Source organism: Lactuca serriola, chromosome 4, assembly GCF_051521515.1.
Source record: "Lactuca serriola cultivar US96UC23 chromosome 4, Lser_US96UC23_V15, whole genome shotgun sequence".
NCBI lineage: Eukaryota > Viridiplantae > Streptophyta > Magnoliopsida > Asterales > Asteraceae > Lactuca > Lactuca serriola.
Genome location: NC_136411.1, coordinates 201121347 through 201136083, shown reverse-complemented (window position 1 = coordinate 201136083; position 14737 = coordinate 201121347).

Sequence of the window (14737 nt, the reverse complement as noted above, 5' to 3'; positions counted from 1 at the left end):
TCTTCAGATGATACCCTATTTACGACGATGTGTCCTTCTTCTACTCGATGTCTGATAAAGTGGTATTTTCTGTCGATATCTCTAGATATGCCATGATCTTTGGGTTCCTTGGTTAAAGAAACAGCTCCTTCATTATCATAGAAAATCTCCATTGGCTCCTTTATGGCTGGCACAACTCCAAGGTCTCCAATGAAGTTCTTCAACCATATATGCTCTTTTGATGCTTCGCTTGCAGCAATGTACTCTGATTCACATGTATAATCAACCAACGTTTCCTGCTTGGAAATTTTCCAAGTCACAACTCCTCCATTAAGGATAAACACCCAGCCAGATTGAGAACGAAAGTTGCCTCTATCTGTTTGAAAGCTGGCGTCACTATACCCCTTAACTCTTAAGTCATCATGCCACCAAGCACAAGGAACCAATCCTTAGTTCTTTGCAGATACTTAAGAATGTTTTTGACCGCTATCCAATGAGCTTTACCTGGATTTCCCTGGTTCGACTAACCATGCTCAAAGCAAAAGCCACGCCAGGGCGAGTACATGTCATAACATACATGATTGATCCAACGGAGGAAGCATATGGAACTCAACTCATTTTTGCTATCTCTATATTGCTACTCGGACTTTGAGTCTTACTTAGTTTGGTATTGCTCTGGATAAACAACTCTCATTTCTTGAAATTTTCCATGCTAAAATGATTTAACACTTTTTCCAAATATGTACTTTGACTAAGTCCAATTAGTCTTGTACTCCTATTTCTCAAAATCCTTATTCCCAAAATATAAGCAGCCTCTCGCATATCCTTCATAGCGAAACATTTTCCAAGCTAGGATTTAACCTCCTGCAAGGTTGGAATGTCGTTTCCTATAAGTAGTATGTCATCAACATATAATACCAGGAAGGTCACTATACTCCCACTAGCTTTGACATATACACAAGATTCATCTTCACTTTTAGAGATGCCAAAATCTTTGACTTTCTTATTAGAGTAAAGATTCCATCTGCGAGAAGCTTGTTTCAATCCATAGATTGATTTCTCAAGCTTACACACTCTATTGGGGTACTTAGCATCCACAAAACCCTCTGGCTAACTCATGTAAACATCCTCAGCCAATTTTCCATTAAGGAAAGTGGTTTTGACATCCATCTGCCAAATTTCATAATCGTGAAACGCAGTATGGCTAGCATAACCCTAATAGATTTAGTCTTAGCCACTGGTGAGAAGGTCTCACCATAGTCAACCCCCGGGGTTTGAGTAAAGCCCTTCGCAACCAGTCGAGCCTTGAAAGTGTGTGCCTTTCCATCCATGTTGGTCTTCTTCTTGAAGATCCATTTGCACCCAACTGTCTTAAGACCAGGTATATTATCAACCAAATTCCAAACTTGGTTGTCATACATGGACTTGATCTCGCTATCCATTGCCTCTTTCCACTTGGCAGACTCAGGGCCTGCCATGGCTTCCTTGTAGTTAACAGGTTCATCCAAATTTACTAGTGTGCTATCACTGATAAACGTATCATCTTCTATAGTTATATGGAAACCATACAACACAGGCGGAACGCTAACTCTACTAGAACGCCTAAGAGGTAATGACTCGTGAACCGGTTCAACAAGAATTTCTTCCTCAGGTTGAGTGCTAGTGTTAGAGGTTCCTTCATCGTTTGACTCTTAAAGTTCTTCAAGATCAATTGTACTCATACTATCCTCTTTGCATATGAGTTCTCTCTCACGAAAGACTCTCCTTTGTGCTACGAAGACCACATTTTCACTAGGTCTGTAGAAAAAGTATCTAAAGGACTTTTGTGGGTAACCAATGAAAATACATCTCTCACTTCGAGGTTCAAGCTTATCATGAGTCTCTTGTCTAACGAAAGCTTCACAACCCCAAACCTTGATATGTGCCAACGAGGGTACCTTCCTTGTCCACATCTCGTGAGTTGTTTTGGCAACGTTCTTTGTGGAACTAGATAAAGAATGTGGGTGACAGTCTCTAAGGCATACCCCCAGAATGATATTGGAAGTGAAGCTCCACTCATCATGGAATGAACCATGTCCAACAAGGTTCAGTTATGAATATCCAAAAGTTTATGAATTGTTCAAAACTTGCCCTCAAGTTTTGGAATTTGTAAAGTCTCACACAAACTTTAACTCCAAACCCTAGAAGTTTTAAAAGTTAAAATTCTACCCTTATACTATTATAAGATTAATGGTTAATTATTATATATATGTATAAGAACAAGTCGTTTTACCGTTAGTAGGCCTCATTCACGAAGCCGGTCTATAAGGTGGGTATAAGGTTGTTGCCTATAAAATGGCAACTTAATGGGTGTCCACTCTCACCCACCGCTTGCTTGATTGGTGGAGGGTCGTTAGCCGAACGGGTAGGACAATGACTTTAAATTCTCATTAAAAGTATAATGATTATTATAAAGTAACTAAATGTTTTATTTAATTCCCAATCTTAGTTACTTTAGAAAAAATGTGAATTTGGTGCTAGCCCATGGAATTCACACTTTGTACCTTACCAAGTCGTTGGTGGAGCGTGTGTGGTTAACCGGTACACTAACTTGGACTAGTAAGGATCACGAAGGGTAAAGTCCACTGTCTAACTCTATTAAGTTCCTATTTGGAGATTCTTATTACATAATGTGAATGGGTCACATGCTGATGTTTTAAGAATCAAAGAAAACATAGGAAGCTTAAAGTAAGTATATGTTGATTCTGATTGCAAAGGTGGGTTTCGATCGCATGGTTCGGAAATCAGAATTTTTAACTGTTGCTTAAGAGTTATAATATATTGCTTATGAATAGATAACAACAAGGTTTTCATGTGGATTGTAAGGATAAGTTTTTTCATAAAGTTTTAAAATAAAAGAAAAAAGGGTTTTAATTTTATTTATTTTAAAAATATCCTTACAATGGCATCTGTGGAAAATTGTTGCTTATATGTTTCTAGTAATAGCAATACTGGAAAGTGGATTTCATTCTTTCATTTGTGGTAGTGTCTGAATTTACCAAATGAAGTAAGTTTTTCATCACCCAAGTTTCAATTGGATAGAAACTTGGAATCATACAAGTTGTATTGTATGATGAATGAGAATTTTCATCTTTGAAAATTAAGACTAATTCTTTGATCACATGTATATATGAGTCAATTGAAGGACTAAGGAATTAGGTACACTGGGTGTGCGCTGGTCAAGGTCCACCACAAAGATTGATTTGTCATGATTTACTAAAGATTAGTAAATATGATTATACTTATGAGATTAAGTATAATTATGTAACATTGGAAAGGGTACAATGTATGACAGAACAAATGAGAAGAATCAAATTAGGCAGAAAGATAAAAGTTTCTCAAATCTGAAAGGATGGGAGAGTACTTTAGTATCATATTTCATGATCATCTTAATGATTATGAAACCATATCACAAATTCATACTCTAAGGACATCTTAGTGCATTGTTATGGCTAAGAAGAGAGGTCATGAATTGTTGGATTGGTTAAAATCAAGAAGATGAGTCATACTTCGTTCCAAAACAATTCTTAGAGTCATACTCCAAGATTGTAACTTTGAGTGACATAAAGGAAGATTTATTAACACTAGTCAAATGTAAGAGTAAAATGTTTTCTACTCTTGTACATTTGAGATTGGTAAGTTGTGATGTCTTGGATGAGACAAAGACCAACTAAGACCAATTGTATGAAGTGTTAGTCTTGATAAGAATCCGCATTGTCCCTTGAATATTTGTTTTTGTCAAGGAATGGTTCTTGACTGGGGAAACTTATATGTCAAGGGGACAGTGGGAGCCTTAAATATCCTGAAAGAGTTTCAAGATTTAATCAAGAGTAAAACCTGTAATTTATCACTAGCACACGACTTAAGGTTTGCAACCTATCGTGTTAACATAATTCTTATTTCTGTACCTACTTCAAATAATTTGAATTTGCATGTGAGTTATCAGAGTTCAACTTGGAAGCATTGGTGGGCCTTGTGCTACCAAGGTGACAAGAAACTAAAATTGAACAAGTTTAATCCATGTAAGGCTGAATTTGTCACTAATCTTATCTTGTGATTATGGTTTTGACAAATTCACATGGATAGCAACTCGTACACCATAAAATCTAAGTTTCATAAGGTTTCTCTCCGATTCATGAGAATGATGGTGAGGAAACACTTTCACTAAGTAGATTTTAAGTAGATAGCAATTGTGTTATTTGCATTTTCAAAAGTCGTTAGTGGAGCGTGTGTGGTTAACCGGCACACTAACATGGACTTGTGAGAAATGGAAAATGCCTAAGCAATTGAGACTATGATTACGACATCCCTTTTCATAGTTCTGAAAATTGTTTAGACACACATGTGAGCTATCTAAGAAAGGGTGTATGAATCTAAATTTCAGAAGTCCAGCAGATTTCTGGAAATATGTCAGAGCTAGTGGGAGCATAAGTGTTATGCTGATAATCATCATGTTAGTGGGAGCATGATTATTACGTTTAGTGTTGCAAGTTAGCAATGTTAATTATAGAAACAAAGTTTCAATTCGTGAAGTTGCAGGGGTTGAAAAGTTGTTTTGATATAATTAAGGGAGAGGAAATTATACTTCATTTCAATTCTAAAGCTTAGATTGAGATTTTAATCATCTTTAGTCAAGAATATATATATGAATTTTATGTTGGAATGGTTCAACTTGAAGAAATTCTATATATATTGCGTTTTCAAAATTCGATTATGATTACGGCATCCCTCTTCATAGTTAAATTTTGAAAACATGGCAAATAAAAAAAATATTGTAGCAAAAGACTGGTCTAGTATCATGTCTTTATGTCAAACATCATGAACCGTATCCCATATGCTTCGGATATAGGATCGATTGCATGTGCTATAATATTCATCTTTTCTAAATTTTCCGAATGCTTAAGGCATTGAGAAGGGAAAAGTCTAGAATTGGATATGACTAAAGTGATTAAGCAATTGTCGAGGACAATCTGAGGTTCGCCAAAGATTGGTTGCTCAGGGAAAGTTGGAAGTATGATGTAAGTTGTCGGAAAGGACCATATTGACATCTTCTGAAAAGAAGTAACTCTTGTTCGGAAGTGATAGTCAAAATGGGACTATGGAAATGTCTCCATAGGTGGAAGTTATTCAATCTATGTAAGATTGGAAAACCTTAATGCAAGAAGGATGTTCAAAGCAATGTACTTTGAATATGAGACTTCCGTTCCATAGAAGTTGACCTTCTTTGGAATACTCTGTAATGACTGATGACAAGGTTTTGGTGACTTTGTGCATAATCATTACAAGAGGAACATTGCATAACAGATTTTTGGTAAATGATAGGAATCGGGGATTCTCACATTTACAATAAGGATTTGGGATTGTGAAATGAGTATCATTGGAATCATGTTCAATTGATCTACATCACAATGTAAGGATCATAGACAAACATAGTGTGCATACTTGGAGTATGTCATAACTATTGTTTAGAAAAACAAAGTGTACATGCTAGGAGCATGGGACGACTGTTGTTTTTATTCAAGTCTTAAGTTGATTGTTTGAAACATTATACAATGAATAATGTGTAATCAATATGGTGATAAATAAAAGGTGGTTCTATTTATATTCAAAAGGTTCTGAGACCATATTGGATTCAATTATTATTGTGTTTCACTTTGCATGTTTTGACTTCCAAAATAGCTAGGTTATTCTTTCCGAATGACTAAGTTATTTAAACACTCCACAGTCGCTCATATGTTGGAAGTAGGTATGAATCAAGACTGTCATGAATCGAGTTTGTAGATGGCTAAATGGGTTTAGTCATAGCAATGGTTGCTACAACATTCATGAGTGCTCATAAGTTATGAGTATTGGAATAAACCCACGCTCATTTGTATCACTTCATGGAATTTATCTCGAGTGATCGTGAGACGGTAATATCATATAAATCTTCAAACCTAGAGATATGAGTTGTTACCTATGAGTTGGTTGTGCATTGATTGCACGTAAATGCATCAGTAACTTGATATTATAAAACATGCCTTTGTGTACAATTCAACAAGTAGTAGAACAAGCATATGAGTCGAAGTTTGTCTGTTCCTTCTAGAAATAGAAGCGATATTTGGGCCCCTCGATGATTTTGTTGTGACCTATGTACCGGCCGGTCAGAACTAAATTGATGTGTTCGATTAAGTTCTTTGTCAAACAAATCAAAAATCGGGAAACAAACTGCTGGACAATAAGTACGACGTTGTTCCATGTATTTGTCCGGCTGATATCATGAGAACAGAGGATTATATGATCACTTATCTAAAATGACGCTTCATAGTTCAACAGAGTTTTCGAGAGCTACGATTGCTGGTTGGTTCCTGAAGTAACATACGCAAATATAGTTATTAGACTTATCCAAGTGGGAGTCTGTTGGATAAGGTGTCTAAGTCCATAACTTATTCGGTACATACTTGACCCGACCCGGCATGGTCCATTTGGGTTGCACTTCACCCAAACGATTTATGGATAATTTTATGAGAATTGTATACTTACGATTTATTAATATACTATAAGTTATAATATATTAATATGAAGTCATGTTATTTAATTAGTTTTAGTCTTAAATTAATTATGAATTAATTTAGAGATTAAAAAGAAGAGTGATTAAATTATGGGCTATTATATTTTATATAGTGTGGGCTAATACTCATTTGTTAATGGGCTAAGCTAATATGGAAGTCCATGGATGGTCCATGGAGCTTTTAACCCATGGATCCTTGGAAAGGAAAAGACATGGGTTATTAGGGTTTCACCCTAACCATGCACACTATATAAAGAAGCATATGATACAAGAAATGTGACACTAGTTGTGTGAGACTTAGTGGTGGCCGATTTCATAAGAAAGTATACTACTCTCTCAAAGTTTTCCAAGTGTTTGTGGTGATTTGTGATTCCATTTGAGGCATTCACACTATTGGTGCTTGGCTCTTAAACTCCAAACAATCAACCATCATCAAAAGGTATTTATTTCTACTAGTACTTTTATGATTCATAATCCTTATGTTATGCTAGTTAGGAAGAAACCTTGGAAATTATTATTTGCATGTATTTTAGAAGAAAACATAGATCCAAGGTTTATTAGGGTTGCATGCACACTTTGGAAGTGTTAGATTGCTCAAAACCCAACAAAATAATTCCAAAACTCCATCCTTTTGGAATTGGGCAATGTGTTTCTTGTTGACATGTCCAAGACGACAATGCCACAAGCATGCTTTGTCTAAACCATTAGACGAATCAATATGAAAACCCTATTACCTAAATTGTCTACAACCATCACAGTTTCATACACGCCATCACATGGTATTGCTTCAAAATAAAATACACCATTTTGATAAGCATAAATAGAACCATTCTCATTATGAAAAGAATATCTAAAACCTTGTCTGTATAAACCATGAAATGAAATAATATTTCTTTTCATTTTTGACGAATAGCAACAATTGTTTAAATCTAAAGATAACTCATTACTAAGAACTAAAGAATAAACGCCAATCTTGGTAACTGGTGACGATCTCCTATTTCCCATAATTAGGTTCATCTTCCCATGCTCCATATCCTCACTTCTTTTTAGTCCCTGCAAGCCAGAGCAAATGTGAAAACCACATCCTGTATCAAGGACCCAAGAATTAGAATGTGATGAGTTTTTAGATAGAATAGTGTAAATACCTGCTGAGGTTGGCTTAACCTTGCCATCCTTTATGTCTTGCAAGTACTTGGAGCAGCTTCGTTTCTAATGCCCCTTTTCATGGTAGTAAAAGCAAGTAGTCTCCTTAGGATCAGAGGCAGGAGGAGCATCAGAACTGGCTTTTCGTTTTGGTCTATTGCTTGAGGACCCTGCTTGGAACTTTCCCTTCCAATTCTGTTTCGGAGGAGCTTTCATCTTCTTCCCCTTCCCTTGCCCAATGGCCAAGATGGGATCAGCAGCAGCAGGAGTGGAGGCAATACTCTTTCCCTTCATTCGACTCTCAACAGTTTTAAGCAAGCTCTGAAGCTGACTCAATGTGGTTGCCTCCTTGTTCAAATGATAAGTCAAAATGAACTGATTATAACAGCTGAGTGCAAGACTATGTCAATAGCCAATTCCTTATTGAAGTTCACATTGACTTTCAGCAAACGATCAACATAATGTTGCATGCGTTGCAAGTGAGCCATGACGGGCTCTCTGTCCTTAATCTTGTTGGTTATGAGGGACTTTACTATCTCATATCTCTCTTTACGAGGTCGTTGATGGTAATTTTCCATCAAGTCCTTGTTCATGTCGTACGACCAGTAATCCTCATAGAACCTTTGTTGCTTAGGAGTCATAGTAGCCACCATGATGCATGCCACTTTGGTAGCATCATTGCAATGTCTCCTATACTCAGCTATTTCTTCAGGAGTTGCAGTTGTTTCATCAATCTCATTCAAATCTTTCTCGAGTACATATTCCTTGTCCTCGAAGCGCAAAGCCATCTTGATGTTACACATCCAATCATTATAATTGGATCCATCAAAAGTGACTTTTGATCAGATGCACAAGAGCGAGAAGTGGTTGGAGGAGTTGTTGTTGGAGGAACCAACAGCATTGTTGGAAATTCACATCTGAAAATAGGGACAAGTTTTGATTAGATAAGAAAATCCTTAATATAACACCCAAATGAAATATTAAGGCTAGGATCCAACTAAACAATTCACAATTCAAAAGCGGGATGCCGTAATCTAATTGTAAATTATTTAAAGGTAGGTAAATGGCGATTTACCAATTTCACCACAAAAAACGAAATTTAAATGAATTAAGTTTTAATTGAAATTCCTAGATCTTTTGAGATTCACTGAATTATTCAATGGCATGTTTAATCTCGATTATGCCCTTTCCATATGTGACTGGGATACCCAGGATCACAAATAAGGTGTGAATAACCATGCAAATTAGCTTGGTATTCTCGATGTCATTTATCACCTAATTAATGTGCTGGTTAACCACACATGCTCCTTTAATCAATGATAATTTATGAGACACCCATTTCCACCTTTTATTAGTCCATATTAGTCTGCCGGTTAACCACACACGCTCCACTAACGACTTTTATAAAGTGCAATGTGCAATTTCATGGATTAGCATCAAATTCACATATTCCTAAAGTAACTAAGATTCAGAATTTAATAAAACATTTAGTTACTTTATTTATTCCATTATACTTATTAATTAGAATTAAGTGTCCTAGTAAACCCGTTCGGTTAACGACCCTCCACCAATCAAGGGAGCGGTAGGTAAGAGTGGATACCCAATGGCAGTCATTTTATAAGCCGCTTCCTTAAACTCCCCTTATAGATCAGCTTAGTGAATGAGGCGTATTAGCGGTTCGACTGACTTGTCTTATACATATAGTAAATATTAAACTTTTAATTTTAGACAAAATTGCAAAAATGGTCTCTGTGGTATGCATTTTTTTGGGGGTTTTAGTCCAAACAACGACTTTTTTGGATTGGTGGTCCTTTTGAGGTAGTTTCGTTGTGCTTTTGGTCCCTCAGTAAACCGAAATGACTATAATGCCCTTCTGATATATATATATATATATATATATATATATATATATATATATATATATATATATTATGTTTTTTCTATTTAATTTAAATGAAAAATAAGATAAATAATTAAATTGGACCCACATTTCTCTCTCTGTCTCTCTCTCCTTCTTTCTCTCTCTCTCTCTCTCTCTCTCTCTCTCTCTCTCCTGTATAAACCCACCAGCGATCCAAACATCGTTTGTAATCCATTTCAACATCAGATTCCAGCAACTTGGATTAACCCACAAAAAACTTAAAGATCTTTACCCACTTTCACTATGAACACACATACACACACTAGATCAAGGTGAAGAAGACCCATTTCAGTGACTATCAAGAAGTCCTTCTCCATTCCCTCTGGTGACCCTCTTCCTTCTCCAAAATCAATTTTAGCACCTTAACATATTACCGTCTATTGTTGCTGCAATTCCCGGTTAGATTATCGTCTCCAAAATCAATTTCTCCTCCCTCTCTCTCTCTCTCTCCAAACCCAATATCGTCTTTAACAGATTTTGAGGAAACAATATCCCAATCAACACAAACCAATTTGATTCTAACAAATGCCAGTGAGCATTACCTATTGAGAGAACGAAAGAGAAAGTGAGGAAGACGAAAATTAAACCATAAATAGATGAAGATGACGAAAATCAGTGCAAATGTCAATCTGATATACATCTAAATTGCATGATAAGATCAGTTTCTTTTGTTGTTAATCCAACCACTTGGTTCAATTTGCAATTCCAATTAAGAGTATAATCGAATGATTTCATGTTTTTGGGGTTCTCGATGAACATAAGAGATGATGGTGGTCAAGATGATCTATTGTTGGATGTTTTGATGGTTTTAACTGGTGGTTCGGCGGGTGGATGGTGATGATGACATTGATGTTTAATTGTGGAGATGTGGGTCTTCTAGGGTGTTAATATTGCTAGCAATGCTTGTATATACATTTATATGTACGTATATATGTTGAGAAATCATTAGAACGCAGTGAGATTAGATCAATCATAGAAGGATATATATGAAGCTTAAGGTCGTCGGAGCCACAACAAACCCTAACTTCGATTAGGGTTTCACCATCGTTGCTATGAAGATCTGATTAGGGTTTCCACTGAGTTAGAGTGAATGGAGACGACGGGTCTTGTTGCTATCTCTGACTTCCGATGTTCCCCTGCAGTCATTATCACACCTCCTTCCAGATCTGTGAATCGCAAACGACGTTCTCTAGACATTTCCGTCTTCATATGAAAATATAGATGTGTGTTTGTGTGAGAAATAGAATCTGAAAACTCCATGTGTTCATATGATTCAGAAGTGTGTATCTGTGTTCATTAGATATGAATTAGGGAAGATGAATAAGTGGTTGGGGTGAATTTCTTTTTCACGAGAGAGAATGGGGGGAGAGAGAGAGATGTGGCCCCACTTTTTTTAATTATTAAAATAAATAAATAAAAGAATTAGATTTTAAAGAATGAAATATAAATACCCTAAGGGTATTACAGTAATTTCCGTTTACCGAGGGACAAAAAACGCAATGAAACTACCTCCAAATGACCACCAATCCAAAAAAGTTGTGATTTGGACTAAAACCCCAAAAAATGCATACCATAGGGACCATTTTTGCAATTTTGCCTTAATTTTACACATAGTATAAGGGTATATTTTAAACATTTCAAAATACTAGGGTTTATAAATCTATTTAAAATTTCGAAAATTAAAAACAATTTTGATTTAAATTTGAAAATTTAATAACTTTGATTTAATAATTATCTATTAATTAAACCTTTAACTAATTTATTAAATCAATTAAGGATTATCCATTAAATTAAACAAATTAATTTAACCTAATCCCTTATACCCTAAATCTCAAAAATATGGGAGGGATTTATCAAAAATCTTTAATTATCTAATTAAGCAATTAAGAAGATAATTACCAAAAATAAGAACCCTACCCAAAACCCTAATTTTCGAAATTATGACTCGGGGTGGAAGGCAAGGCTTTCAATCCTTGTCTTATTTTTGAAAACCCTAGGGTTAGGAAACGCTAGATCTCGAAATTTGGGAGGCCAAAGGAAAAGGGTTAAAGACCCTTAGCAAATTTTCGAAAAACAGGGTTATGAAACCCTAATTTGCGAAAAACACAAGGCCTAGGATTTAATTACCATAAACCCTAATTTTTTCACGTTCAATCAATTGCATAAAGTCTAGTTGGAAACAAAAACCAAATAACTCTGATACCACTGATGAGTTTTGAGCATAGCAAACAATCATATGTGTGCATGTAACCATAATATGTTGGATCTATGTTTTGTCTATTAGACATACAAGCATTGAATACCAAACAAGAAACCCTAGGAGGTAACTACAATTTTCAAAATTAACAAAACAAGGGTTAGAATACATACCTTTATTGTTATGTTGTAATAACAATGGATTCCTTGAAGATCTTGAACTTTGAGAGCAAGTGTCACAAGTGTAACACCTCTTATGGCTCAAAAACACACTATGAAAGAGGATGAAAGGAGAGAGGAGGATGATTCTTCAAGATTTTGGGTATCATTAGGGTTTGATGGCGTAGGCCGAAATCAAGTGGGGCAGAGGCTCCTTATATAGTTGTTGGTTGCTTAGAGCCAAAGCTAGGGTTTGGTGGAGGAAACCCTAATTTCCAGCTTAAGGCCTAAGCAACCCATGGACTCCCCATCCTTAAGGCCTTGGACGAAAATTATATGGCCTCCATAGAAGTTTTCATCCATCCCTTATAGGATGGTCCAAGAGCCCAAAACAACAACTGTTAATTAATTACTAAATAGCCCCTGTACTTTCAATTAATTCCTTTAATCCCAAAATTAATTCCAAATTAATTTATGATTAAATATTAATAAAATAACATGATTTCTAATTAATATATTATTTTCATAATACATTAATAAAACATTTTATATATTAATTTATTGTTCCAAACAATAAATTCTTCCTCTTTCTCAATAGGTCATCATCCCTAGTTGCTAGTATGAAGGCAACCCAAAAGGAATGTGCTACTATCAATTCAAGAACATACTAATTATAGTTATTGGTTTAGACAGCTAATATAACACATATAAACCATTAGAATATGCATCGAAGTATATTGGGGAATCACAACTCTACAAGCTCCCTGGTTTTGTCACAACCCTCGTTGAATCGAGTACAGATCCTCTGTTTCCAGTAGTACGGGCCCATAATACCTTCCACATCTATCTGTACTTTCCTTAAGAATTGCTTTGACTCAACCAAGTTACTCTATATCCATATAACCTTCCCTCACAGATAAGGCTCCCATTACTGGATCTCATCCTTGGTTTCCCTAGGGCAAACTCCATACCACTCTCCGCCATCAGCTGCAGAAGGAACTCCCGCTAACTCCCTTTAACTAGATCACGAATACAATTACAAATTACTAAAACTATATAATTCTTTGAACGAGAGGTATCACACTACAACGGTTGGATTCAAACAAGAGTTGCACACTAGATTTAAACCTAACCTTCTAAAGTTATTTAGTTCCCATAACATGTAACTTAGCATATTCGTTTACTAGTTAACTGAAGCTAGTTAGAACTCCTAAAAGCACAAAGCAAGCATCATTTGAGCATCAAGTAACCAGAACCAAGCATAACCTAATCAGGCCATCCTATCACTGACTGATCAACGCTAGCATGCAAGTCTACAAGCTCATACAATAGGCACACAAAGGCATCTCTCCTAGCATTCTATCATGCAAAAACTGAGCAGATCCTTAGCCCTAACTAGCATGCGATTCACAGATTTACAGATCAAATCATATTAGATAATATGTATGGGTAATTTGGGAGGACTTGCTTCAGCTCGACCGATTGCCTGCACCACACCCTTTCTTCTTTTAGAAGAATCCTTTTCTTAAAAATATATTTCTTTTTGAATTTTTTTTCCAAAACCTCAGTTTGAGTTTAGACACACCCGAGAGTGTGCCCGAATCCCTCAAAACAAGGCTATGATACCAACTTGTAACGTCCCAAAAGTATGATCCAAAAATTTCATTTTTAATTTAATAAAACAGTATTCCAAAACATTGTCCATACAACCCAAAAGAAAATAAGTGTATCAAAGATCATATCAATCAGAGTAATTTCTCAAAAGCGGAATCCATGTGGTGTATGTGATGAAGTCATCCCAAGCTCTTCCCCTTAGAACCAGAAGTACCTGAAACATAAACTAAAAACTGTAACCACAAAGCTTAGTGAGTTCCCCAAACTACCCCATACCATACACAATAAATCACATACTGGGCCCCCACCCTAAATTGGGTCTTGCCCGGCATCGAGCCCCACTCAGTTTACATATTCGTTATTCTTAGGTCCCGCCTGTCATTGGGCCTCACCCACTATACACATACAATATATATCACATAATCATGCTAACACATATAATGATCATAAAACAATAGCATATGTTTAAGTCATCGGGCCTCGCCCGACATCGAGCCCCACCCAGTATACGTAAAAGCATATACCAGCCTTAGACCCGCTAAACCCAATGAGGAAACTCACCTCAACTGCTAAATCTCACTGCAAACCCCTAGATGCTTCCCTAACAAATCCCCGAGCTATCAAGATAAAAATAGCACCCAATAAATATTTGGGTTCCAATCGAGGATCATAAGTCCAACAATCCATACTTGGGTAAAAGGACCATTTTACCCCTCACCAAGTTTAGCCCAAGGCTAAGGCCCAAACTTAATATCCAAAAGGACCAAAACAAAATAATCAACCAAGGCCCACTTATGGCCCAATTTTCCAAATTGGAACCAAACCCCTTTATAGGACTTACCCTAAAGCCCCACAATTTTTCCTAGTCCAAACTCTTAGCCCAAAAGCTTGATTCCAAGTGGCTCACTAAGGCCTAAAGAAACAAGTCCAAGGAAATGACCCACCTGAGGCCCAAAAGCTGCAAAGCCCATCAGACTGAGTACACGGGGCGTACTCAGCTGCATGTTAAGCGTACACACAACTTGGGTTGTATGTTGTGTGTAATCACTTGTACGTCCAACGTACTTAATCATTAATCCAAAATCAACCTTAAGCTCTTAATGCTTAAGAACGGAAGCCCAAAACATAGATCCAAG